Below are 25,962 nucleotides of genomic sequence, written 5' to 3' on the forward strand. Positions count from 1 at the left end.
CAGCCTAGGTAGCCAGCCTGCCATCTAGCTAGCTAGCTAATATTTATTTATTTATTATTTTATTTTTATTTTTAAAACTTATATACCGCCCGACTAGCAATAGCTCTCTGGGCGGTGAACATAGATACAATAAAATACAATATAATACAAAAACATCACAGTCTAAAATCAAATTTCACAATCTAAAAACAGCAAAGGCTAAAATCAAATTACAAACATTACAATCATTAACAAAAAATTAAAATGCCTCGGAGTAGGCATTTCTACTCCTTTAGGTCTGTTTTCATCCTTGCTATCAAGTATTCAAGAAAAAAAATAGCCATTATGACTGTGAGTATAGTGAATGCTTTAAGAGTAAAGGGATAGCCATTTTTTCAAATCATTTTAAGCTATCTCTTTATTTCACCCTTTAGTAATAAGCACCCAATCCTGCTCTACTCATTATAATAACTGCAGAATAAACAAACTCTTCCTTCTTAACAAACTTGTACTTTTTAACAGACGAACAAGCAGGCTTCTTTATTGCTGGCTTGGTAGATAGCACAACTGAAACTGAAAAATAGCCAAGGAAAGTCAAAGGGGTGGAGTCTAACTGTAGCCCATAATGCAAAGTTCTAATATTTAACTCTTCAAGGGTTATGTTACCAAACAGGCTGGGTTTTTTTCAGGATCACATAAGTAATTATAGGGTGACTTTGATCATGAAAAATCCACCTCTAGTTAGGGAAAATCTTGAGAGAGCAGACTTTAGGCTCTTCCACATGAGGATTTTGTTGTGCACTCACCCTGCCTTATTTATTGAATTTTTAAAGGGTCTTATTCTTAAATTGCTCCTGTTCTTTAAAAAAGCTGTCATTCTTTAAATGGAGATTGCCATTGTCTGTCATGTCACAAATTAAAAAGAAGGGAATTTCCCCCCAAAATCCTAAGAGGGCAAAGCACAACTCTAGGGAATACAGCACCCCATTTACCACCACCCGCAGCTACAGGTCTGATTTTAAGGGATCATGAATCAATTTCAACAGTATCAAGTACTACAGATTGTCAAACAAAACCAAATATTGCTGTAATCCTAAAGCGCCCTATAGACAACCTGACATCAACTACCTAAACACATCCTTCCTTAGAGAGACATGGGTTAAAGGTGGTGATAATCATGTTCTTTGGTTGTAATGTAGTATGGATGGATTGTTTGGACTGATGTCCAAGAAATACAAACACAAGTGTCCCTTGGGCACATTAGTCCCTTGTGTTCTTCTTGGGATCCTGGTGCATGAGGAAATACAGGATTCCTTCCCAACCTTGTGTTTCCTTCACTATGTGAACACAAAGGCAGACATCTGTAGGTGAGAATCAGCAGGCAGGAAGGTATGTTTAACCATTTCACTGCTTTCCAAATTTCCCCTGCAAATGCTGCCCACCCACCCCAGCTATTTTAAGGTGTTTCTCCTCCTTCACCCCATCACCCAGACTCTGAGACCAACAGAGGCCTGCACCTCATGGGCATTTGCTGAAGTGCATGAACAATGTAGGAAGTGTTACACATTCCTCTCTCACCTACTAATCCTTCTTTCCAAATCCTCCTGCTCCAGGATGAGCATTAACTGCTGTTTAGAAAATATTTGCCATTATAAAATCTAGTCCTGCCAGCTCTGGAAATTTTTATTACTCAGGCACATGAAGAGTGCAAAACAATATTGTGGGAGAGGCGGCCCTTAGGAAAAGGCACAATAGCTTTCCCATGAGCTGCTTTTATCTGCACGCATATTAAATAATGTATTATTTATGTTACAAATGGGACCTGAAACAATATATTGCAATATAGCCTCCCTTCCGGGAGGTATGCTCATGCTCAGGTTCCAACTACCCATTTCCTCCAAGCAGGGCATTCTACTCTCCCCCATTTTTCATTTCACTCTACCTACCAACATTTAACAGTCTGTGGCTACTGAGCATGGTCAGTCCTCAATAGGCTGTTTTTGTTTTTAAAGATGTTCTTTGTCCTACTGCAAACCTCAGGTTCCCAGAAGCATGCTGATACCTTCCTCTCGTTTCTCAGTAGCCCTGTTTTGGCTCCAACCCTTGTCAGCACTCATCACCTTGTCAGCACTGAGTTTGCCATTAGAGGGACTGATGATAAAATGGAATTTGCATTCACATAAGCAAAAGAATGTATACACTTACATATACTGTATGATGGAGCACAACACTTCATCCAGTATACATGATTTTCTCCTACTCTCTTCCAACGAGGGCAAGGCACGTCTTTCTGTTATACATTCACATGTTGTTCTCTCCAGTGTCATGTAGATGAACAGCTAGGACCACTTCTCTTAACCAGTCTTGTGCCTACTACAACCTATTATAAGTGATACTGAACCTCTCAGACCACTGGGAAACATCGGTGCTCTTGTCATTTTCATTTGGAAGCAGAAGGCTTAATGAAAATTACATTGTCTAATTTTAAATCCTGAATGGCATGGGTAACATCCCCCAAGCCAAGGACCACTTTAGGCTAACAATATAGGTGGCACAGAGAGGAACCACTCCTCAAGACAAGGCAGGAGTTTGATGCACGGAAGCTAGTAATATCGTTTAATGCTGTTGAACCTTGAGGCTCCTGGAGTCTAGGCTCCCACATAGTATAGCACCTTGACTTGTTAGTCAGTACCATCTAAGACATACCAAGCTGTGATATAAACTAGGATCAAAGCCAACAGTATAATGACTAGGCAAGTTGTGGTTTCCTAAAGAAAAAAGAGATGGCCTGCATGGAAAAGGAGAGGGCTTCCTTTCCCTCTTGTCATGAGTAACTATGAGGCAAACTTTCCCTTACAAACAAGGCAGTCAATGAAGGGTCATCTTAGGGTTAGATTTTCAATAGTTTTAGCTGCACCTTCACTCCAGCCAGCGGTGGTTAATGCTGCTGGGAAGAAATTTTCCCTCAGATTATATATACTTTGGGTCTAAAATTGGTTTTGATAAGAGGCTTCATTTAATTGTTTGTTTTGGTGTTTTTGCCACCATCTGTCACAACTGTAAGAGAACTCCAGCCCAGGAATCCAGGCATAGTCAAAAGGACTAGAACATAGGAATAACGCTGGATAGCTTTGAACAAAATCTCAAGTTTACAGAGATTCAACAACCAGGGCTCTTGAGGTTACAGGCTGACAGCATCATCCAGTGGACAGTGACTACACACACACACATATCTGTGGTCGGCACCAGCAAAACTCCTATCAACTGGGAATGTTGCAAGAAGGTTGGGTCAGTTCATGATGGATCAACATCATCCGAATAGATAAAATGCATATTCCCCTGTGGTTAATCAGTTTATGATTGTTCAGGTTGAGACAGTAAAATTCCAAGGCCTTAACAATTTAGCATTGGTCTCTGTTGATCTACCTTTTACTACAGGGCCCCAGTGCAGATGTAATACTGCTATCTTTTAACTGTGGTTGAGAGATCAGGAATGTGGCCTCAGTTGTTTCAGCCTTCCCCTCATTACTTGAACACAAATCCTCTCCCTCTCCCCACCCACTCCTTTATCAGCATTATGACCAAGTACATGGGTGCTAACCATGGTTAATTCTAACCAGAATTAGCTTTCAAACCTTGGCTGAGGGAACCTGGGTAGCATTTATTATGATTAGTTTGCATCAGCACAGATATACTACAGAACTGTGGTTAAAGGAAGGGTAAAGTGAGGTTAAGGAAAAAGAAGATGGAATTTGTGCAAGAAGAAGCAAGAAAGTGTTGGGCCAGACCAAGACATTTTATAGGCTGAGGAGAAGGAGAAGATGTCCCCGCCCCATTCCATGTACAGAAGCCAACTGGACTGGATGGAATTTTATTTTAAAACTGGCAATAGGATAGTGTCCTCCACTGCACCTGAAGCCAGTAGATAATCATGGGGGTGCAGAACAGGCCATGTGGCACAATCATCTCTGTCCTCCAACAGAACGATACAGCTGAGGGGGGGGTTACAGCTGTTGCTGCTTCTCCCACCTCCCAACATCAGTTCCCTGAGGTAACCACCTCACTTTGCCTAATGGTAGGTCCAGTCCTAAGAAGTGTGTCTGGGAGCCAAAAGCTGATTTCTGCTGTCTTAGCCACGGTGAAGAGATGGGCATCTGCACAACGTCTGTCTTCACAAGGACCATACACGACTATACATGAACTCCATCTTTTGTACATGGTGCTGATACTGTTCTGTTTTTAAACCACAAGTGGTCCTTTCTGCTGTTTTCCTGGCTGGAACCTGAAATATCAGACTAACATCCTGGCATGTTCCTTCTATTGTCATCACATCTAGACACTGAGAATGTACCATTTAAATTTAAGTAGCTATTTCCCTTCATTTTCTGTTTCAAGAGGCTTTATACTTGGAGGGAAATTTTCCAAGCTATGGAGTACATACCATATAAAGCACAATTCTGTACATTTCATTAGAGAAAGCAGGGCCTTTTTCAACATACAGTGCAGGATGGCACTCAGAAAAAACACATCTGCTTTCTTTGAAACTGTGTGGGTTGCATATCTAACATGCACTGCTAATAAATATAGACAGTGAATATAAATCTATTGCTATTATACAAAGGCACCATTCTACCATTATAAACAATCTTTTTTTTAACCAAATAATACCACTTAAATCATTGTCTGAAATGAGAATTCATGCTGAAAGGGGTCTAAGGAAGCTCTTTTATAAGAAGAAATGGATCTTTAATGAAAATCGGATTTTCTCCTTGAAGGCATTTAATTAAGGTGCACTGATGTCAACACAGACTATAGCTGCAATCCTATACCCACTTACCTAACAGTAACAAACTGAAACAAATGGAACTTACTTCTGAGCAAAGATGTATAGGATTGCACTGTAAGACACCAACAAGCTCTAAACTTATAGCTACAATTAAGTATATTGTTATGGGTTTGGGGGTGAGATAGATGATTTCTACGAGTCCCCTTCCAGGTGCTGATTTGGAACCCTGCACCTGGAGGTGAGAAACCTCCTCCACCGGTCAGCTGAGTTTCTTTTATTAATCTAACAGAGTGGCCAGGTGGGCTAATGGGTCTGCCAAGTACCCATTAACTGGGCCAGGGAGATCCTATTGTTATTGAAACTCTTCAGTAGAGCCCCTCACCTCCTGGGGCCTAAGAGAGGCTTGCGTTTTGAATTGAGTCTGAGGAAAGGCTGGGAACTGGAGGCAGGCAGAGAGACTGGCTCCCTGCACCATGGCTTTAGGATGCTGAATAAGCCTGGTGGAAAAGCAAGATCTATTGGACTGCTGGTGCTTGCAACCCCTCCATCTTAAGCTCAGGTTGAAATTGTGTAAATAAACAAACCATATTTCATAAAGACACCACAGTCTCTGCTGACCTTCTTTCCAAGGAAATCAAACCCTGGGCAAGTGCAGGGCCGCCTGGAGATCTCTCACTGCTTGGAGATTGGGGTGGTGTGCAACAATATCTAAGCCCATAGATGGACTGAGACACATCTAGTTTTCCATAGGATTGGACAGTAATTATGCTGGTTTTTACAATCCAGCTTTCTAAGACAGAGATCTTCAATATGAAGCAGTCTACAACTGTGGACTTCATCTGCCTCAGTATCAACTGGATCATGAAGATAATGGCGGCCCTTTCATGTGGCTCGTTTTAAAGGAGTTGTGAATTATTCCCATAAATTGCCTTTCATGTATCATGCTTCAATGAAGCTGCTGCAGGGTCATGTATCTGCCTCTGCAGTGCCACTGGCCCCACCCTGACATTCATGCATTAGGTGTTGACATCTGCAAGGGAAAGCCTGCACACATAGACCTCTATCTACATAAGCTTCTTCCACATTCTGGAACCCTGCACAATCAGGGTTCCTGAACACGGGAAATCTACATGCATAGGCTCTCTCTAGCATAGGTGCACACTTGATGTGCGGAACTTTGAGGGGGAGCAGAGACGTGATTCCTCTTCATGCAATACACACTTGAAGAGGACTATACTTGAAGCAATTTGTTAGTGTAATGAAAGAATGACACCACAATTAAGCCCAGAGAGGAGACCCTAAAAACTGCTGCAAGGTAGGGATGCTTGAGGAATTCAATCATTGCATATTCCACTACAAATTGACCTGATCTGTACCTGCCAGGCTTTTGCAGGGATCAGAACTTAGACATCCATCTGTTTTCACACTTCCCAATGTTCTCTTTGGCTCAACATTTGTTGGTTCAAAATTTAAAAAACAACAGGGTATTGTTATGTTCCCAGTATTAGCATTGTCAACCATTTGGGAGGAAGAAAAAGGTGGAGTTTTCAACAGGCTTTTGACTGGCTTCATCATAGCAGCTGCCAGAATTAAGATTGCAATGGACTGGAAACAGGCAGATCATTTAACAACAGAAAACTGGGACACCTGCCTCTGGCATATTGCAATGGCTGAAAAACTGACTTACAAATTGCAAGTAGCAAAGGGGAAATTGTCAGCATTGGACTTTCCTACAGTATGGGGCATGTTTGCAGTTTATATTTGAGAACACAGACCCACAACAGGTATGATAAGGGCATTCCTCAGGCTCTGGGGAAAAGACTAGAATAGGAGATGAAATTATTGCAAGACTGGAAAATCCTACCAATCACATTTGGTTTGCAGGAATTATTAATATTGAATGTTTTATTTGTACTTGGCTATATTGATACGTGTAGTGCCATTCTACTGCTTTAAAAAAATAAATGTAATTATGGATGAAGAAATGTGAAAATGCCATGAATCACAAATTGACCAATTCATCCATCACTATGGTGAGGAACCTATTTTGAACATGGAATAGTTCTCTGTATTTTATTCTAATGCCACATCTCTACACATATTTTCAGACACTAAAGCGACTGATGTCCAGCATTAAGAATATGAGAATGGCCTCTCTCCCAATGGGGGTCTCCAAGTGCTCTGGTCTGACTCTTGTGCCAGAATCTGTTGGAGTTAATTCACATTTCACTATTTTATTGGCTATAAGCTGCAGACCTACATTTTTTACTGTTTATTCTTCAGGAGCACCACGGTAAGCTATAACTATGGATGGGCTAGAATTTCACCCAATTGAGATTTGGTACCAAGTTTATTTATTCACTGTCAATGTGGATCAGATTTTTATGTAGTGATTTTCCACTGCTATTTTTGGAAATTGATTTTTTTCAGCATGTAAAATGTTGATAAATATTGATATTTTATTGCTTCCTTTCATTTATCAATATTTCCTTTCAAAATATCAATATTAATACAAATATTTTTTCCAAGGGAAAAAAAACAGATTGCTAAAAGCAGCAATTTGTGGATAAAGAATGAACTCAAATTGATACCAGCCTATTAGGTTGATGGAATGCTTTTGATCTCGTACCAGCCAACAGATCCCATCTCTAGCAGGACCCTAGCATATGGTCCCAAAAGCAAAAATAAATCAATACAAATATGCTTCAAGCATTATAGATGCACAACATGAGCCTATAATATGTACACATTAAAATTTGAAGTACCAGAACTCATCCAAGGACACAAAGGTCTTTCTTGGTTCTGCAAATACCACTCTAGGGAACAGCTTTCTTGGTCATTCTTTTTCTTCTGCTAAACATGTTATGAGCATTACATCACCCAGATACTACCCTTGCACAGTTACCTCAGAGCAACTCCAAAGGGAGCTGGAGGTTTCCTGAGGCATAAGCTATTTTGGGAATCTAGAGAGGATGACATCATTTGCAGAAATGGCTGAAGTTTGCTTTTAAAAACAGATCCCCCCAGCTCCACTTAGATGTATTCCAGAGCTTATTACCCATATCTCCTTCATAATCTTATTGCTTTGTATCTCTTCTCATATGCACTGCGGATTTTCAAACCGTATTCAGCTGGCTAAAGTTTTCTTATTTCTGATGTAACCCAGGAGACAGAACTGGGGGGAAATTCCTCCCTCTATGGGCTTGATCTTTGCAAAGCAGACATCAGTTTAGATTTTTCCAAGAGGATGCAGCTACTGGTAAAAGTGTTGTATTGATCTGTTTGTTACAAATGCAACATGTCTTTAAATGATGGAAGTTGAGATAAATATGCCTGAACTCATGTTCTCAACAAAAGACTGTCTGCTTAGTCCTCATGCACACAAATAATGTGTACGCAATGCAGAAAACAAAGCACTTTTTGCTGAATTATACCTAAGGAATATCTAATATCAGTTTATTAATTGGAAACTGCTTTTTTTGGATACTGCATTTTGAACCAACACTCCAAGAGCAGCGTAGAATATAAATAAAAACCAATTCATAGAATGGTGTTCATGTGAACATAATCTAAGAAACAGGGACTGTTACAGTGTCATTTCTACTGAGTCCAGTGACAGAACTATTGAGTCAATGGCTTTTTGATCCAGGCCAAGGTTAGTTCCCTTACAAAAGTTTTTTGGTTGCTCTGATTTGCTACTCTATCGTTTTGACAGTTATGACCAACGTGGGTGCTATTTCATATTTATGGGACAGCTTTTTTTAAAAAAAAATGACATTATATATGATATATGCTTTTTGTATTGTTTTTAGTATGTCTTGCTAGTTAGAAATGTTTTAGTTATTTAAGCCACCTTTGACCTTGTGAGAAATGGCAAGCCCACAAAAGCAGGAGAAGCTGCACAATCAGCTAAATGATCCCAAAGTCCACAGTTGGATAATACCTTTATTAGGACCAATCAAAAAGTCACAGGAATATGGTAAGCTTTTGAGTTCTCCAGAACTCAGCAACAAGGCTACCTTTGTTTTTTTACAAGATCCTAGAGATTGTTGGTTAGAATCAGCAGTGTTATACAGAGAGAGCTTCCCTCTGCTGTGCACTCTTCTTCACTGTATTAACACCCAGCTCATCCATTGCTGTCCACTGTAAACTGCTGCAAGAAATATTAAGAGATGACAAACAGTGGAGGGGAAGAGGAATGGACTGCCGCCCTCCCATCCAATCACCTATCACCAACTGCCCTGTGGGATCATAGGAACATAGAAAACTGCTTTATCCTGAATCAGACCATTAATCTATCTAGCTCAGTGTTATCTCCACGGACTGGTAGCAGTTCCGTAGGGTTTCAGATATGGGTTATTACCAGCCCTACCTGGAGATGCTGACCTGGAGATGCCAGGGAATAAACCTGGGATGTTCTGCATTGAAACCAGATGCTCTACCACTGAGCTATAACCTCCCCCCTGCCCTGTTGTTAATATTAAAATTATACATTGATCTTATCAATGTATTTTGATGTTACTTGTAATCTGCTTTGGAAGGATTAGTATCCAGTAAGGCAGGATATAAATAATAATAATAAATAAATAAGATGGAGTCAGAACTATGAGAAGGCAGTATGAAGGCAAGCTGGGTCTATTAGCTGGCTGATGATTTAATAGAATCATAGAACAGGAGAGTTGGAAGGGGAGTTGGTTGAATTATGTTTTTTTCTGGCTCTTGTAAATGTTTCTGAGGAGTGTTGTTAAATTGATGCTTTAAGCTTAATTTTGTTGTTGTTTTTTTTTTACTTGTGGGATTAAACACCATCTCATAGAGGACACTCTCCTGGGTACATGGGCATATGATTGGTAGTGATCTAAAGAATATTCTCAGGTATTTAACCCTAGTTCCTCATTTTTTCCTACATATTTAGGCTGTTGTTGGTGTGCATGTCTTTGGGATGGGGGAGAAATTTAATTAAGTTCACATTTAAAGCCAAATTTATCAAATTTGCACTTTCCAAAACAATATGAGAAGTGAAACACAGTAATCCTTCACACTTATCTGAAGTTTGCAATGCAGTTTGCCAACCAAGCAAAGTTTACAAAAATGCATATATTAGGGGAAAGTGTGCATAAAATGAATATATGAATAAATAAATATATAATACAAAAATCATTATGTTAGGAGAAATTGCTGGTAAAAATGTGTACATTAGTCAAAACTGCATACAAAAATGTATTTATTAGGAGAAAATTGCACTAAAATGCTGAAGAAATTTCATGAGGACTTTTTTTTAAAAAAACTTGCAAATTGCTGCAGAATTGTGGTGAACTGAATTTAAGATCAGAAAAATGAGAAAATGAGAAAACCGAAATGGAGAAATCATTCCATCCCTAGCGTATATGCACTTGGCCATGCCTTGTGCCCAGAGGAAACTTTGGGCCCAGTGGGATTCAACATTCTCTGGTGGGCATTCCAAGTTCATTGTTTTCTTTCTATATGTTTTGGCTATTTTTGGTGTGCATATATGCACTTGACTGCCTTTGGCCCAGAGGAGTATATAAACTTTACTTTTTTTTAATGTTTCAAACTTTTGTGCAAATAAGGAACTGGGAACTAGTACAGTAGGGCCCCGCTTATATGCCGGGTTCCATTCCGGACCCCTGCCGTAAAGTGGAAAACGCCATAAAGCGGAACCCCATTGACTTTAATGGGCCGCGTTGCGCGAAAACGGCGCAAAACATCGCAAAAGAGAAAAAAATAGCTTTTAAATTAAAAACGAAAGCCGCTGCATCAGCGGAACGCCTTAAAGCGGAACGCCGTAAAGCGGGGCCCTACTGTAACCAACTTTAACATAGCATCAAATCAACTGGTATTTGTTAGCTATTGGTTAGTAGGGCTACTGGGACCCACTAGCATAAATCAAGAACACACCTTGGTTACAGCTCATGGTCAGTTTGGAGAGAGCTAAACCATGAGCTCATGATTGGACCACGTAGTAAGCCTTAGTCAACCCATGGCAATGTGGCATAGCAGCACTATGACCAGGAAGGAGCAAAGCAGCCATGATCTCCTCCCCAGGAGCCTGCATGCATGGGAGCATGGTTTGGCATAGCATGGCATGTAAACCAGATTAGTGTCTTTCCATAGGCTCACACCTGCTTTTCTCAAGAGTTCCTTCCATTTTCCTTTCTCTAAAAAGCAGCTTTCTCAGATTAAATTTCCTGTTCTTCTTCACTGAGATTCTTAACAGGGTTCACCTGATTTATTTATTTATGTATTATACTTGTATACCGCCCCATAGCTGAAGCTCTCTGGGCGGTTTACAGTAACTAAAAACAAATACAATTTAAGATACATCTTTTAAAAAACAATTTAAAACACAATTTAAAAATTTAAAACAATATAAAACACATGCTAATATTAGATTAGATTGAGACTAATTAGCTCTGCCTGTGAGTCTTCAGTACTCTGCCTCTACAAACGCTCATTCAGTTTCACACACAAACACACACAACCATGCTCAGTGAAAATGCTGTAGAATCGATGCAAATATACACCTTTCATTTATTTTGTCCCTTCATTTTCCTTATCACAGCTCTTTTCATTTTATCTGGATGACATTTACAAATCTGAAAATCTCAACAGTTTTCATTCATACAGAGAGACAGGCAGTCATTTCTACAGAAAAGCATATAAATGATACTAATTAAAAGCCTGGCCATCTTTGAAGAAACAATGCACAGACTGAGCTAAGCCACTCAGAGTTTTCACCAAATAAAACCTGCCAAATTTTACAAAGGCTAATACTGCATTAAACAAAAAGACCTGAAGTTATACTTCCTGAATGTGAATATGAAATGAATATAGATCAACTTCAATACTATAGAAGACAGAAAGACCCACAGGAAAAGTAGTTGTTATGCATTTTAGGAAAAAGAAAAGGCTGACAATTTTATCTTGCATGAGGTTACTCAGAAGCAAATTTCACTGTGTCCACTAGGTTTCCCTCTCTACATTTACTCCTCAGGACTGCAGTTTAAAGAGAGACGAAGGGAGGGAAAAGAAATGGACAGCAGATCGTTAGTACTACATAATCATAACGTCTAGTGGGCCTTTCAGCGCAGAAAACACAACAATGTTTCAAAACCACCTCAGCATCCTTTGAGCAGATGACAGTCTCCGCCTGAACAAAACAAAGACAAAACATATTGAATACGGGGAGGTACATACTCTTGATCTCCTTTTATTTTGGCTTTATTGGTACCTCAAGCAACAACTGACAATCGCTATGGTAGTTGTGGTACTTACCATTGGAACAAAAGCAAACATCTAAGATTCAAGCTTAGCTACATTTACCCAAACTTGGGTTTTCTTGCTGCTTTCTTTCTCTAGCATCAGGAAGCTTAACTTTTGGCTTTTTATATGCTACTATTTATAAGAAGGAAACAATTCTCAGAGTGTCCTGCTCACTAAAGAAAGGTGTGGTGCCCAGAAGAAACTGTAATAATTTTCCATTCACTACAAAATCAGCTTCCCAGACATACCTGTCAAATTCACTCCTTACTGTATTTCAGAAGAATGCCTTTCAGCCAGGGGTTATCTAGTTAGCTGCTTTTGAAATTGTCATCTTTTTCGATAATTGCATTTAATTAGTTGTGCTATTATTTGCAATATTCTTGGGGTACTCATGTTCAATTGTGAAACACTTGGAGAGGTTTGGTTACAAAACCAAATTTGAATCCTTCTGAATCTTAGAATTATAACATTTAGAAGCATAACAAACTGTTCACACATTCAGTTGAGAGCAAACAAGAACTGTGCATGCATGTATGAACTACCCTTACTGGTTAGTACTGGGCTGGCAAATTACATTCCATGATCTATTTATGGCAGAAAATATTAAAGCCAATTAGAAAACAACTTGGGCCGACTATGTAAGGAGGGCTCCCGTTCAGGGTTCTGGTCCATTGGCCATGCCCCAGTAGTCAGCAAGTGTGCTCAGTACTCATTAGGCAGCTTGGGTTCCCTCCTTAATGGGGGTTTTGTACTGGGTTTTATGGGGGCTACTTCTCCAATCCTTGGGGCCCCTCCAAGCCTGCCAATACTTTCCTCTTGAATGTGTGTGCGGTGCTGTATTAACTATGTAAGAACTGGCACTCTGACAATTGAGTACTGTTAGTATATAGGATGGTTTTGTTGTATTTTCAGACACATCATTTAATGCCACCTGAAAGCTGACTTTTATTATTTTCAACGAACTAGCAGTCAAGAGGCTTCAACATTATTTTATGAAACTGCAATTCCAATCCAGAAATAGTATGACTTGGGAGGGCAAAGGCTGTAATTTATGTCTGGAACTCTCCCACATGCAAGGATGGATCCATTCATTTTAGTAGAGGCAGCAGATTCACCCGGGCATTTCTTTGTGGATGACTTCAGATGGATGACTACTGCCATTGAAACAAACAGGGTGGCTTGCATAGCCAAGGGCTATGTATGCATATTCGAGTACATGGGACAACGGGACAATTGAATATATAAATTTATATTTGCTAGATATCATAGATTTATGGATTTTTGATTACTGTTTCCATTGTTTGCATTTCTAATGAATAAAAATACCACCATCTCAAATGCAAACATTATTCTTAATTTACTACAAGCTGAAAAGCATTAAGAAAACATGTACATAATATATCTGACAGGAGATAATTCTCATTTGAAATTAAATTTAACTGCTCATTCCTCCTAGGCAGAGGAATGCCTACGCGGTGTTAGATTGTATGTCAGGTTTGTTTTAATAAAGGAAGCAGCTTCTTATTGCTCTTCATGTTAAGCTTGATGTAATGTCTTTGGTAAAGGCAGTTAGTCCCTTATCTAAAATTATTCATTCTTAGGGCACTTCCAGATGGAAAGCTTTTTGTGTGTGTCAGGCACATGAATACAAGATGATTAGAAAGGCAATTACAGTGGTGTGCAGAAGAGACCCAAGAAGAATTCTGGTGAAAACCTCGCATAGACATTCCAGGCTAAAAATATCACAATACTAAGAAGAATGGGAGCTCTCTTGACCAATAGCTGAGCTAACCTTCACACAATCAAAACAAACTCAAAATTGTTAAGCTTATGAATGTTGGCAGCTCCATCGTTTCTCAAGCAACCATATCAACTTAGGTATTACTTTAGTATTGATTTGTTTTCAGTTCCTTATTCCTCTAATGTAACAAGACTTTTATTGAAATCCCTTTCATAAAATCCATGAAATGAATCCTTTGGCATTGCAAATTCTAGACCAACATTGCTTTTTCCTACTTATGAAGTATCTTAACCAGTTATTATCTTGATGTTTAATATGTTTAAAGTTTGTACTTGGTTTTAAAAATAGTTTATCTCACCCTAGGCCCAGAGGATAGGGCATATTTATGTGGAAGTACGACCCGCTGTGTTCAATGGGGCTTACTCCTAGGTGAATTTACAGCACACTGTAGCCTTAGTCAAATACAAAGTATCTCTCACGACAAGCAATGAGAATATATGACACATCATTCACCTAATAAAATGTACTGGATATGCAGAAAAAAATGTGTATATGAGAATAAACATGAAAAGTATGAAGAGTCAATGACAAATTTGCACTGACATAGATGTTCCCAGAGAATTCTAGGAGTGCACATTCTTTTGGGGCATGTGTTGATTCACTGGAGATAAAGCATTTCTAGGTTGACCTGGAGCAAATCAGTAAGTGTCTGGGCAGAGGGAATACTCACATGTTTGTCTAGGTGCTTAAAAACTGTTGGGAATGCCTTACCCACATGCAGGATCAGCATTTCATAAATGCTTGAAAAATTACTTTTGTTACATTTTGGCATGCCAAATCTAGGCTGAATTCCTGTGCATGGCAGAAGAAAGCCACCAGTTCATCAAGTGGATTTTCCTAGGGCTACCACATATTTGAAATTAAGTAAAGGGAAAAAAACTTTTCTCTTCTGCAATCTGTCTTTGTTTTTGTCCACTTCTGCCCAAAGTTCTGAACTGGTAAAGATTTTTATTAATAAGACTGCTATATTATAAGACTGTAGAACAGGTATAGCTGTGTTGCTCAAGACCCCCGACAATTTGGCTTTCTTAAAGTTACTATTATGATTCTGTTCTACTGTGGTACTCTCTGCTGTGGTGTTCCTGCTGTGGAGGACCTGTCAACCCTTCAAAAACAGTATGCATGTGAGAATGTGTAAATGTAAGTGTGGGTAATATGTACATGCATGAGGAAGTGTGCATTGGCCACTTTGACCACTACCAAGACTGGCATGCAGCCTTTGGAAAGTTGACCATACAACGGCTCTCAGACAGAAAAAGGTTATTTGCCCTTGCTGTAGAAGAATAAATTAAGAAATGAATTGGGTAGTTACTCCACATGTGCCCTACTGTACACATTACTCTCTAGTTCATGTTCTTCAACCTTCATGTTCATGTTGGATTAAAGCTCCCATCATCCTTGGCTAAGCTGGCTGGGGTTGATGGGAGTTGTAGTCCAACAACATCTGGGGAACCAAGGTTGAAGAATACTGCTCTAGTTTCATTATGTTAAAGCTTTGTTCCATGAAGCCAATTGCATCAGCACCCATGAAATTCCCATGTAGTGCTAAATTCTCTATATCACTGCCTTAAATCTAGTTACAATCCAGAGGTAAATCATAGGCAGCAAAACTTTTAGTGGTATTTTCACGGGGAAGATTCAGACACAGAGAATTATGCAGTTCTGGGGAAGTTTCCTGGTTGCAGACACAGGAGAGCTCTCCATTCTACAAAACCAAGATTAAGGAAGCTCCCTAAAATCAGTCCCTGGGCCCAGTGTGAAGGTCCAAGTTTGCTAAAACTTCTCAACTCAAATAACTAAGAACTGAGCTAGTTTCTCAATTTATACCTCAGCTTAGCTCTCACTGTTCTTTAGCTAGGCTCAGGGAACGCACTGCCCCGTTACTAAGACTGTGGCCAGGACACTTTCTACAGCCTTGCTTGGGCTGACCGAAAACTATTTGGTGCTTGGTGCACTTAGCAAATGCTTCTCCATCCATAGCAAGGTACATAATAACCAATCAAATAAATTTGGTTCCTGGTGTAGAAAATCCCACAAGCACCTCTCATTCTCTTGCAGTAAAAACAGAACAACAACATTGCCCTTGCATGACAGCAAAAAACAGCTGCCTGAGGCTGTTATCTATCTTACTCTGCCTAATGATAGCACTGGTCCTGTTCATATGCCATACATTTCCCAAAAATGCCGGCTGTCCAACGGTTGCTGTGCTCAGAAAATGCCACTGGGTGCTTCACAGTCTTTCCTGATTTTTTGCAAGTGCTAATTATAGCAGTGTATGCTGGTGCTTAGGGCCCCTTGCAATGACTTCAGAGAGAACCAATGAATTCTGATTGATTTCCTTGATATTCCATGAATGTCTAACGTCATTATTGGGCTGTGTATGATTTATCCTTAAGAAATCGAGGAGGTGATTTTGTCCATCCCTGCGAAAAAATGGTCCCTGTACTCCTATCTCTAAGGTACATTAGTTCCCAGATCTAGCAAATACTATATAAGAAATATGTATATTTTGAAGGTTTGAAAGTTTAACAAACTAAAATTGGAAAACATTTAAAGCAAATATACAGCAGCTATAGGTTTGTGTTTTTTATTAAGCTAGAGTTATATTAATTGAAGCTCCTAGTATTGCAGATACCAAAATACAGTATAGGTCAAAACCAACATTTTCTAACATCAACCAGGATTCAGCTAATAGTCAGTGAACCTCCTGGAGCTCAGGTCTGATATGATCCCTAAGTGAAACAACACTTAATAATGCACTTTTCATTTTCTCTCCATCTGCTTTGGCACTTGAGATATAAAGCATCCTTTCTCCATCTTAACAGATTTTTTTGCAGCAACTGTGCTCTCATGCAGCTACTACAAAGACAGCATTTAATTTTCATTCAGCTGGCAATGGTAAACCCCCTCTGAATACCGCTTACCATGAAAACCCTATTCATAGGGTCGCCATAAGTCGGAATCGACTTGAAGGCAGTACATCATCATCATCAAAATTTCCAGGTATTTTTGAACATGCTTTCTGCTAATGCAAACTTAAGTGGCTGGCATTGTGGGAGAACTCACTTCTGAAGCAAGAGAGGTCCTGCATCCTGTTGAACTCTGAACAATATCAGACAGCTCCTAAACATGTTTACTTAGAAGCAAGTTGTGCTGAGTTCAATGGAAATTACAACATTGCATAGGACTGCAGCTTATAAAGCATTGTTTATGATAACTAAACCCCAAAGTCACACTGAAACATAAGTAGAGCTAAACTGAAACTAAACTTTTTAGTTTTGTTTTCAAACTTATTATTGAGAAAAACACCTCTATACTTTGAGTTCCCCCCTCTGGAATTTCATTTAGTTTTCACTTTCCAAGTCCTGAAAGGCTCTATGAAAAAGTCTCCAAAGGCTTTAAAAAAAATCTCCAGGGGATTGTGAGGTGCCTAAGCTAGCCCACAGGCATTCTCTATAAAATCCCCTAAGTCTTGGGGAAAAGGGAAAAGGGAGCTGAGCACATCACTGAGTATATCTAGCTAAACTCAGGATGATGATGACAACTTGTCATTTATTTGTTAGAATCCCTAAACGACTTACAACACAATCAAAGCATAAATATAGATACATAATACCATGAAGCAGAACAAACAACTTCCAAGAACAGCCACAAGAAGCTTGGCAGCTCACTTATAACAAAACAACATCATCTCAGTCTATCAAATGCCTGGAGAAAAAGAAAAGTTTTATCTGGTGCTGAAAAGATGTCAGCGAAGGCACCTGGTGGCCCTTGCTGGATAGAGCATTCCACATTCAGGGAGCCACAACTGAAAAGGCCCTCTCCCTTGTCACCATCTGCAGAGCCTCTCTCAGAGGGGGATCTGGAGAAGGCCTCAGAAGAAGATCTAAGGGTCTGGGTAGGTTTATATTTATATCTATTATATCTCCAGGTAGGAGAGGCATTCCAGAAGTTATTGGGGTCCTGAGCTGTAAAGAGTTTTAAAGGTCAAAACCAGTACTTTGTATTGGGCTCAGAAGCATACAGGCACCCAGTATAGTTGTAACAGAATCAGCGTTATACGATCTGTTCATCTCGAACCTGTCAACAGTTGAGCAGCCTCATTCTGCACTAATAGAGGCTTCCAAACCATTTTCAAAAGTAAAGTGCATTGCAATAGTCAAATCTTGAGTTTCCCAGAGTATAGATTACTGTAGCCAAGATATCCTTTCCAGATAGGGTCATAGTTAGCCACCAGCCTAAGCTGATGGGAGGCACTCTGTGCCACCAAGACCACCTGTGCCTCCAATGACAGCAAATGATCCAGGAGAACCCCCAAACTACAAACCCGCTCCTTCAGATGGAGTGTGACCCCCATGTAGAGCAGGCTGATACCTCTCAGCTGGTCAGAGGAACTACCCACCAATAGTATATCAGTCTTGTCTGGATTACACTTCAGTTTATTGGCTCTCATCCAGCCCATTATCACAACCAAACATGGATTCTGCACATCCTCATTTGCAGAAGATGAAAAGAAGAAATTCATGGAGGACAGGGCTATCAATGGCTACTAGCCATGATGGCTGTGCTCTGCCACCCTAGTCAGAGGCAGCATGCTTCTGAAAACCAGTTGCCGGAAGCCTCAGGAGGGGAGAGTGTTCTTGCATTCGGGTCCTGCTTGCGGGCTTCCCCCGGGCACCTGGTTGGCCACTGTGAGAACAGGATGCTGGACTACATGGGCCACTGGCCTGATCCAGCAGGCTCTTCTTATGTTCTTATGTTCTTAAGAAATAGAGCTGTGTGCCATCAGCATACTGATGACAACACACTTCAACACTCCATAGGATCCCACTCAGCAGTTTTATATAGATGTTAAACAGCATGGGGTACACAACCAACCTCTACAGGATCCCATACCAGAGAACCCAAGGAGCCAAGAAATGCTTCCCAAGAACCACATTCTGTAGCTGGCCATCCAAGTAGGAATAGGGTCACTAATACCCAACTCAGACAGTCACCCCAGAAGGATACCGTGGTTGATGGTATCAAAAACCACTAAGAGATCAAGGAGGTTCAATAGAGTCACACTCCCCCATCTCTCTCCCGATACAGGTCATCATACCAAAATCAGGCCTGAATCCCAATCGAAATGGATCTAAAAAATCTGTCTCCTCTACACTCTCAAGAACCTTGCTCAGAAAGAGGACATTTGCAACTGGTCTAAAATTATTAGGATCTTCCAGGTCCAGAGAAGGCTTCTCCAGGGATGGCCCTATTACTGCCTTCTTCAGGTGACCTGGAACCACTTTTTCTTGAAGTGAAGCATCAGTTATTTCCCTGACCCATACAGCTATCCCCTCCCTATCAGACTTTATAAGCAATGAGGGGCAAGGGCCCAAGACACAAGCGGTTATATGCAGAGCTTTGAAAAGTTACTTTTTTGAACTACAACTTCCATCAGCCCCAGCCAGCATGACCACTGGACTGGGCTAATGGGAGTTGTAGTTCAAATAAGTAACTTTTCCAAGCTCTGGTTATATGATGTATCTTGTCAAAGTCCTCAGACAACAGCAACTGAAACTCATCCAATGACATCAGACAAGAAAGCACTCCAGACTCCTCACCCAGATCATCAGCATCAGTGATGGAGTCCAAATCCTGGCAGTTGGAAGTGTTTTTTTCTCCACCTGTGCTCAAGCCATATATCTTCCCACTTTATCACTCTTAGCTCTGAAGTATACTACAGAACTTTTTGAGTTCTGCCAGTTGGGAGAAGACACTCAGGTGCAATTATGTCAACCACCTGGGTCATCTCTATATTCCACAGATCGACAAAGGCTTTGACAGAAGAACCAGCTATGCCAACCAGGAAATTCCCCAGAACCCTCTGAAAACCAGTTGGATCCATAAGTCTCTGGGGACCATTTTGATAGGTCCACCACCCCTGCAAAGGGAAAAGGCTACTGTATGTCTAATTGATACCTCCCAGGACTAACAGTTTTGGGGTCCTCAATACCACACCGAAGACCACATCTGTCAGCTCAGCTAGGGAGACTGTTGGGCAGTGGAGTGGGTAGTACAACAACAGAATCCCCAATCAGGACGCAGGCCCTGCAGGAGAAAGAAAGCATCGCCCCAAGGGAAGGAGAGGCTGCTGCTGTGCTGCTGCTGCTACTGCTACTGTGGGACCTCCACCTCCACCACCCTTCCCTGAGGGACTTCTGCCTGGCAGGACCAGGCCCCAGGTACCCAGCCAGCCAGGACTGATTCTTACCACCTGTCCCTCTTTGGAGGGATACATAAGCCGGCTGGCTGAGGTGGCCTGGGAGACCCAGGGCCTGCAGGAGAAAGAAAGCATCACCCCAAGGGAAGGAGAGGCTGCTGCTGTGCTGCTGCTGCTACTGCTACTGCGGGACCTCCACCTCCACCACCCTTCCCTGAGGGACTTCTGCCTGGCAGGACCAGGCCCCAGGTACCCAGCCAGCCAGGACTGATTCTTACCACCTGTCCCTCTTTGGAGGGATACATAAGCCGGCTGGCTGAGGTGGCCTGGGAGACCCAGGGCCTGCAGGAGAAAGAAAGCATTGCCCCAAGGGAAGGAGAGGCTGCTGCTGCTGTGCTGCTCCTTTTCTTTGCGTGCGTGCGTGCGTGCGTGCGTGCGTGTGTGTGTGTGTGTGTGTACATTTAATTGTTGTATATTTTAGTTGTATTATGTGCTTCGGAGAGAGTTTTATCCATCAGGCGGGGAGACTTGAGGGGGCCCCAATTGCTGTAGTGATGGGCAAAGGAAGGTATGGCGCTGTGAGAAGGACGTGCCAGGTAAGGGGAACGCGGTCCAGACATGTTGTGGCTGTGCCTTGTTCCGGTCCTTCCCACACCCGCAAGGTCGTTGGTAGTCCTATCAGCCAACTCTCAGATCTCCAGTTGCTGTTATTAAATGCCAGATCGGTATATAATAAAACCTCCCTCGTCCACGATTTGATTGTGGATGAGGCAGCCGATCTGGCATGTATAACCGAGACCTGGGTGGGTGAGCAGGGAGGAGTTGGTCTCTCTCAGCTCTGCCCACCGGGGTACCTGGTTCAGCATCATGGTAGATCTGAGGGTCGGGGAGGTGGGGTTGCTGTCGTCTATAAGAGTTCCATCTCACTCACCAAGCACCATGTTCATTCAGTTACTGGCCTGGAGTGTTTGCACCTTGTGTTGGGCCAGAGGGACAGGCTGGGAATCCTTTTGGTGTACCGCCCACCTTGCTGCCCAATGGCTTCCCTAACTGAGCTGGCGGAAGTGGTCTCGGATATATTGTTGAGGTCCCCCAGACTAATAGTACTGGGGGATTTCAACATTCAGGCCGAGACCACTTTGTCTGGCGCGGCTCAGGACTTCATGGCTTCCATGACAGCCATGGGGCTGTCTCAATATGTTAGTGGTCCAACACATGTATCGGGGCACACTCTAGACCTTGTTTTTGCTACTGAGCATGGGGAAAGTGATCTGGATGTGGGGAGTTTTACAACACTCCCTTTGTCATGGACAGACCACTGCTTGCTGAAGTTTAGACTTTCAGTAACCTCTTCCCTCTGCAAGGGTGGGGGACTTATTAAAATGGTCCGCCCCCGGAGACTAATGGATCCTGAAGGTTTTCAAAGGGCTCTGGGGGATTTTCCGGCTGATAGGACTGGCGCTCCTGCTGAAGCCCTGGTCGCTCTGTGGAATACGGAGATGACCCGGGCTGTAAACACGATCGCTCCTGCACGCCCTCTCCTGTGTAGAGCTCATACAGCTCCATGGTATACTCCGGAGCTGAGAGCGATGAAGCAAGATAGGAGGAGGCTTGAGCGGAAATGGAGACGAACTCCCGACGGATACAATTATGCGCTGGTTAGTGCTTCGACTAAGCTCTATGTAGGAGCAGTGAAGGCAGCTAAAAAACATCATTTTGCTGCCACTATTAAATCATCTCTTTGCCGCCCAGCGGAGCTCTTTCGAGTTGTCCGGGGGCTTCTCCATTCAAACCCTCCGGACACGGTGGAATCATCGGAGGCCCGCTGTAATCAGTTTGCCGATCACTTCCAGAATAAGATCTCATGTATCCGCCAGGACCTAGACTCTCAAGTTATAGCAGTAGATCCTAGTGAGATGTCCGGAGCACAGTCTTGTCCTGTTTTGTTGGATGAGCTTCAGTTGGTTCAACTCGAGGACGTGGACAAGGTGCTTGGACAGGTACGTGCAACCACTTCGGTACTGGATCCTTGCCCCTCCTGGCTGATAAAAACTAGTAGGAATGGAACAGGTAGCTGGGCCAAGGAAGTGATAAATGCCTCTTTACGAGAGGGAGTGGTCCCGGGCTGTCTGAAAGAGGCAGTGGTGAGACCACTCCTGAAAAAGCCTTCCTTGGACCCAGACAATTTTAACAGCTACAGGCCAGTGGCGAATGTTCCATTCCTGGGCAAGGTCTTGGAACGGGTGGTTGCTGGCCAGCTCCAGGCGCTATTGGATGAAACTGATTATCTAGATCCATTTCAATCGGGTTTTAGGCCCGGTTTTGGCACTGAGACAGCCTTGGTCGCCCTGTACGATGACCTATGTCGGGAAAAAGACAGAGGGAGTGTAACTCTGTTGATTCTCCTTGATCTCTCAGCGGCTTTTGATACCATCGACCATGGTATCCTTCTGGAGAGGCTCGCGGAGTTGGGAGTTGGAGGTACTGCTTGGCAGTGGTTCCGCTCCTACTTGGCGGGTCGTCTCCAGAAGGTAGTGCTTGGGGAACATTGCTCGACACCGCGGGTTCTCCAATATGGGGTCCCGCAGGGGTCAGTTTTGTCCCCCCTGCTTTTTAATATCTACATGAAGCCGTTGGGAGAGGTCATCAGGAGTTTTGGAGTGCGTTGTCATCAGTATGCTGATGACACGCAGCTCTACTTCTCCTTTTCATCTTCTTCAGGTGAGGCTGTCGATTTGCTGAACCGTTGCCTGGCCTCGACAATGGACTGGATGAGAGTTAACAAACTGAAGCTCAATCCAGACAAGACTGAGATGCTGTTGGTGGACGGGTTCTCTGATCGGATGGTGGATATATACCCTGTCCTGGACGGGGTTACACTCCCCCTAAAGGACCGGGTTCGTAGTCTGGGAGTCTTTTTAGACTCTTCCCTCTCACTTGAGGCTCAAGTAGCCTCGGTGGTTAGGAATGCGTTTTACCAACTTCGGTTGGTAGCCCAGCTACGTCCCTATTTGAGTAAAGAGGACCTTACATCAGTGGTACATGCTCTGGTAACCTCACGTTTGGATTACTGTAATGCGCTTTACGTAGGGCTACCTTTGAAGACAGTTCGGAAGCTACAACTAGTGCAAAATGCGGCGGCCAGATTGCTGACAAGGACCAAGCGGTCCGAGCATATAACACCTGTTCTGGCCAGCTTGCACTGGTTGCCAATATGTTTCCGGGCTAGATTCAAAGTGTTGGTATTAACCTATAAAGCCTTATACGGTGCGGGACCACGATACCTTGCGGAACGCCTCTTCCGATATGAACCGGCCCGTGCACTACGTTCTGCTACGAAGGCCCTCCTCCGGGTTCCAACTCACAGGGAGGCCCGGAGGGTGATGACAAGATCTAGGGCCTTCTCAGTGGTGGCCCCCGAACTATGGAACAGTCTCCCTGAGGAAGTACGCCTGGCGCCGACTCTGCTCTCCTTCCGGCGCCAGGTCAAAACCTTCCTATTCTCTGAAGCATTTTAAGTTACACTGATTTAATTTTAAAAATGTTTATTGTGTTGGATTGTTGCTTGTATTTTAGTATTGTTTTGTTATTTATTGTATTTTTATGCTGTTTTACGTTCACCGCCCAGAGAGCTATTGCTAGTCGGGCGGTATATAAATTTAATAAATAAAATAAATAAATAAAAAAATCTGTTCCGCTGGCCTAACACAAGGTACAAACACTCCAGGTTGATTCTCAGATGTACTGGCAGCCTAGAAATCAAGATGGTATTCCTATATAGGGCTGAGCAACATCCCCTCGCCAGCCCTCAAGTCTACGCTGGTGCTGAACCAAGGTCGCTGGTGGGCACAACTGGGAGAGGCAACCTCACCCAGGTCTCAATTATACACACCAGTTCAGCATTCTTATCCATGATTAAATTGTGGATGATAGATATCTTATTATGGATCTACCTGGAATTTACAAGCAGCACAGTCCTTACCAAACCTTCAGCTGGAAAAAGGATTGGAACATGATACAGCCTGTAACTGTCTGTGCCATAGTCCAAACCCCAACCGTCTGGATTGTGTTCCCATCAACTGGCTCACCCTTAATCCAATACCATATCACCCTTTACCCAAGACCACTAGAATTGGGCTCCCCCTGCTGCCCCCAAGCAGTCCAGTGTTCACTTTCCCAGGCACATGATACACTTAAATAAATACTGGCTGCCTTAGCAAGAACAATATTCCCAGCCACTCACCAACAGATAAAAATAAAACACAAACAATTCCCTTCCTAGCCCAGAAATCAGCCCTGTTGGCTTGGGAATTTATCTACCCCACCCACACATCCAGCTGCTGCAAATCAGTGTTGGTGGGGATCTTCCAGAGATGATCTGGTGGCTCTCCTCTTCTTGCAAGGAAACACAGGAAACACAGCAAAGCCAAGCAGGCACAGATGGCCAAAAGGTTACCTGCTCTGCAGTTGTCCTGGCTGCTTGAACCTCTCTTGCTCCTGTTGGGAAACTTCACCACTGACTGAACTAATGGTTAGACAGAATCCCTTTATTTATTTCCTGAATTTCACTCCTAGCCCATGTGACTGGCAACACCTCTGTACTAACCTTGTCATCTATAAAATAGGGTACATGGCTGCCTTACTCCTGTGTGAACCTGCTCAGTCTCTAAGATCATTAACTGAGATCCTACTCTGTGTTCCTTCACCTTCTGAGATGAGGGGAGGGTGGGTACAAAATACAGGCCTTTCTTTGGTCATTACACCCAGATTCTGGAGCTCCCAAAAGGTCAGTTTGGCTCCTTCCCTCTTTGATTTCTGTCAGGATATTAACTTTTTATGTTCGAAAGTGTTTTGGAACTTTTGCATCGCATTTTTGTGTTATTGATTCCATTATATTCAATGTATTCAATGGGTTGTATTCAATGTAAAGCTAAGAAGAATGTTCTATCAGTGCAAGGATTTCTCATGATCATATGCCCAAAGAAAGGTAAGACTATTTTCACGGAGGACAAATAATATTGTGATTTGGCCTTGATGAGGTCAAATTCCAGACTACAGTTCAGCTATGATTTTCTCTTGGGTGTTTCCACAGAAATGTCACTTCCTGTTTCAATGTATCCAAAGAAAACGCAAAGCCACCCACAGTCACTACTGAAATTTTTGTCTTGCTGTCTCCAAGGGAACCTGACAACTGCATATCACAGTGATATGGGAGTAAAGGACAGTTGATAAAAAAATGCACCTGTAACAGAAGTTCATGATGTAGTCTCAATAATATCAGTGGAGTGCTCCTTGTATTTCAGTTGCAGGGCTTTTATCACAGCATCTATTTATAGTCAGATAATTCCTGTTGAAACACACAGCTTTTTTCCACTGGTTGCCCATTTGTTACAAACTTATCACTTATGTACTTCTGAGATAACAAGATCTGAAATATGTTCGGCTCCTGATTTGGTCTACTTTTTTTTTGTCTTTTACAGATAATAATAATAATAATAATAATAATAATAATAATTTCCTGCAAAAAGGTAAAATTCTTCTGTGGCATTTCATACCTCTTTCTTGCATTCCACTTGTGTTGCTGTTGTCTAGTGTGAAGGTTTAATTAAAAGGCCTTTTGGAGTCAGTTAAATGCCAGTATAAAAAGAAAAACAGCACACATATATGTTATGCTGGATCTAAATCAAAAGGCAAATCAGGGAATAGGGATTCAGCCTGTGCTGGATGGGGTTACACTCCACCTGATGACGCAGGTTCGCAGTTTGGGTGTGCTCCTGGACTCAGCGTTAAATGTGGAGGCCCAGGTTTCTGCGGTGGCCAGGAGTGCTTTTGCACAATTAAGATTAGTGCGCCAACTGCACCCGTTCCTTGAGCCATCTGATCTGGCCACGGTTGACACATGCCTTAGTT

General features: G+C 42.2%; 1 protein-coding gene across 11 annotated transcripts in view; it reads right to left on the reverse strand.

Moving 5' to 3' along the window:
* PRKG1 (protein kinase cGMP-dependent 1) overlaps positions 1-25,962 on the reverse strand; it is a 1,123,517-nt gene that overhangs the window by 400,367 nt on the left and 697,188 nt on the right. The window lies entirely within an intron of this gene.

This window comes from Rhineura floridana, chromosome 7 (genome assembly GCF_030035675.1).
Source record: "Rhineura floridana isolate rRhiFlo1 chromosome 7, rRhiFlo1.hap2, whole genome shotgun sequence".
NCBI lineage: Eukaryota > Metazoa > Chordata > Lepidosauria > Squamata > Rhineuridae > Rhineura > Rhineura floridana.